Consider the following 4,070-nt stretch of genomic DNA (forward strand, 5'->3'; position numbering starts at 1 on the left):
CAGGACAGATCTAGGCAATCACATTCAAACTACAGAGAGGGACCCGGTCCATTCTCGAAGGTTAGCATTCTTAACATTGCAGTTTGAATTATGCATGAGAACCGTTGCAATTGCCACATGTCTGTCATTCAGGTATCTGTCGTTGTCCCATCTTTTGAATACCAAAATGACACGTTTTTCACATAATACACCCTTTCACTTCCTTCATACTTCACTTTTCTTTCCATCTCCCCAGAAAATTAAAATCCCTTTCCAAAAATTAGAGTCTTTCAAAACCCTCTTTTCTCCTCTCTCAAAAACACTTTAAATGTTTAAACCCTTTGTTCCTACTAGAGAATTTTCGGATGGAGAAATTTTTGAGTGTGATGATGGATCAGGTCCGAAAATAAGAAGAAATATGGTAATATTCTGAGAGCTCAAAGTATTCTGAATAGGAGGGTGTCTGAACAAAAAAAAATGAAATGAAAAATTGAAATGGTTCCTCAATTATTGATCTATTCATCTCGGAGGCCTTGAGTAAGTTTAATCTTACTAATCTTTTGTCATGAGAAACTCAGGCTTGATATGGAAGCTATGACCGCTGCTCCTGCTAACAGGGATACTAAAATAGTTTGTTTGAAGGCTCAGCTTCTGGAGGAACAATCAGAGGGACCAGGTTGAAAAAAGAAAAAAATTGGCAGCTAAGCTTGCTAAACTTTAAGAGAAGCTTCTAAAAAACCATGTTAAGGGATATGTTCTACTAATTCTATTATTTCCATCCCTTGCTCCTAAGCCATCCCCTCTCTCCCTAAATTCCCATGTCAGTCCTTATTCCTCTTTTCTATCGAAACTCAGTGGGTATTGCCTTGGTTTCTCATTCATAATGATGTCTACAATGCTTTGATGGCTGATGTTTTATTTGTGAATGAAAAATGTCTTATTTGTATTGACATGTCTCATCTTTATGCATTTTTACTCATGCTCAGTGTTGCCCAAGTGGCCATGAATTTGCTTGTACTACATTTCTGGCAACTTGGTTTACTGCTTTAACCCTTTTTTATGATGTCAAAAGGGGGGAAGATTGTTAGGGTATGAGATCAATGATGGTAATCAACCATGTTATGAGATCTATGATGACACGCTCATGCTGATAGGGGGAAGAAGTGCTACTTGAAAAGGATATGGTCATGCCGATAGGGGGAAGAAGTTGAAAAAGTTTTTCATCATCAAAAAAGGGGAAAATGTTATTTTGTTGTTGATGTGAAGTTTTGATGATTTGACAAACTTCGGGAATGATGCAAAAAGGGGACCAATCCAATTATCTGAAGAGGCATGCTGATATGGGGAACTGGTGAAAGGGGGAAGAAGGTGAATAAAGTCTGTTATCATCAAAAATGGAAAAAATATTACTTTAGAGCTGATGTTAAGTTTTGATGATTTAACAAACTTAGGGATCTAACAAGGGACCAGATCCATGAAAGGGTCTTCTGGTATTGGGACTGATGAAAGGGAAATGAATGAATAAACTCAGGATGAGGAATATTTGTGTCTTCATCAAAAAGGGGGGAAATGTTATATTCTAGTGTTTTGATGATCCTCACAAATGCAGAAACCTGGTCCTTGGCAGAGTACTTCCGTCCAGATTCAAAGTGGTGCAAAGCTGTAAAGTTAGATTTATAGCTGTCTTGTCAGGTTGGTTGGTGAGATGTGCAGCGTACTTCACCAATAGGAAGCGCAGACGAAGTTGTTTGTTTAGGTGGTCAAAACTCTTGTTGGTAACTGATATATAAACATAACAATAAACAAACAACATTATTCATCCAAGAAGAAAGAAAGCTAGCAAGTATTTTTCAAGAACTCAAGCATCAAAGAACACAGCAAGGGACCTGGTCCCGGAAAGTCTGCGAATGAGAAAAGGACGAAAAGACAGCTGTCAAAAGGCTGCCAACTCTAATGTGGTTGGTGCACAGCCTTTCATGACAGTAGGCTTTCAGCCAATGGCCTTGTCCCAAGGGTTTGTCCACTTTGATAATAATCTCTTCTCCAAACACAAACCCAAGTTTTGGCAAACAAAGTTGTGAATTTCTGAAAATTCATAAGCTCAAAAAGAAAAGGCCATCTTCAAGGAAGAACATTGTTCATGCTCAACAAAGGGACCTGATGAAGTGCTTAAGCATCTTTGTTGTAAATTGAGCTTTGTGTCTTATGTGCTTAAATTGTAAATCTATTCCTAAGCTATAAAGGAATTAAATCTTTGTGCAGTTCATACAAAAATTCTAAATCAGTCAGGTTGAGTGGTTTAGTGGATAACATTATTGTTGCTTAGTTGAATTCTAAATCATCTAAGAGTTAGGTGGTTAAGTGGGCAACATTGTTGTTGCTTAGTAAAAGTCTAAATCGTCTAGAGGGTGGTAGTTTAGTGGGCAACCTGTGTGTTGCTTAGTTGAAGTCTAAGTTATCTAAGAGGTAGGTAGCTTAGTGGGCAATAATGTTATTGCTTAGTTGCTTTCTTTGTAGTAGATATGCTACATTGAGGGGGAAGGGATTTAATGATAAATTCCTAGGTTGCAAGAGTTTGTAATCTGAATTGTTGCTCCGTTTGAGTGAAATGGAGTTTGGGTTGAAATCCTGTGAGGACAGGTCGTGGTTTTCACCGCCCTTGAGTAAGGGAGTTTCCACGTAAAATCCTTGTGCAGATTTTACTTTCAGCCATTTACTTTCTGCATTTATTTTAGTTACTACTCTTGTTGAGTCAAGGGACCTGGTTCGTTGACGTGTAGTGGACGCATACTACTGCTTGTGCTTACATTATTGTTCTTACTGTGTCAAGGGACCTGGTCCATTGACTCTTGGTGGACGCATATATCTTAACAAAAAGACAACACATTACCACAAATGTTTTTATTTTTCATGAAAGTAAAATATATTTTTCTTCCATATTTGGTTTATTCTCTCCTTGGAGGAAAAGTTTGGAGATCTATAAATTGAAGATTCTTATTCTCATAGCATATAACAAAAACATCCACAATGTAGTCAATAAAGAGTTTTGTTTATGGGGAGATTTTTCCTCAACATTTTAATATTTTCTTTTTATTAGTTTTTCATATGTAGATTGATTGGCTAAACCATATAATAATATGAGGAACTTTCGCAAATAGCGACTATAATAAATTTAATTATGCTCCATAGCTATAGTTTACATATTTACGGGTTGTAGCTACAGTTTAAGATGTCTCGTTTGTATAATTCGCGAATTTGTATAATTCACAGGTTTGTATAATTTTCGGGTACATTTGTATAATTCAGTTTTTTTGTATAAACTCAAAATAACGAATTTATAAAATTACAAATATAAGAAATGTAAGCAATTATACAAATTTCGAATTATACAAAAGTTATACAAATTCTGAATTATACAAACATGTGAATTATACAAAACTAAAAGGCTGAGCTGCGTAATTATAGCTAAAAGTAAGTCGTGAATTGTAATTAAGGCAAACTATAGTTATGTTAAATAATTAACTAGTATATGTTTGTTTATACGCGTAATTTTCCCATAATAATATTATGTTTTGTTGTATAAGTTTTTGTCTGACGCCCTAATAACTTTCGAACCCAACATCTGATTGATAAATCAGACGACAAATAAAAACATACTAGTAACATATTATTAATATTGTTTGGTCAAGCGACCTACCTATGGAAAACTAATATTAAAAAAACATAAATATTGTTTCATCCTCTTTCTTTTTTTTTCTGACATTTAAACTATTATTAGTATTTCGGAATTTGAATAAGTTGGAGCAAAAACAAATACTACAAAATACTCCTATAAACATATATTATACTAATACTTATTATTTTCACCTATTAAATAATCGAAAGTCACTACTAAAATGTTTAGTTAAAATGATATTATTATTAGGTATATATATATATATATAATATATATATATATAGTAAGAAAATAGAGTGAAAAATGAATGGTCAAAATAGATCAGCCAAAGAAAAATAGAAAAAAAAAATAGGACGCCCATCATTTTTGTCAACATCAAGTCGAAGCCAACCTTCCGATCTACCTAACCCCCCCC

The sequence above is a fragment of the Solanum tuberosum genome, unplaced genomic scaffold, assembly GCF_000226075.1.
Source record: "Solanum tuberosum cultivar DM 1-3 516 R44 unplaced genomic scaffold, SolTub_3.0 scf00269, whole genome shotgun sequence".
In the NCBI taxonomy this organism is placed as follows: Eukaryota; Viridiplantae; Streptophyta; class Magnoliopsida; order Solanales; family Solanaceae; genus Solanum; species Solanum tuberosum.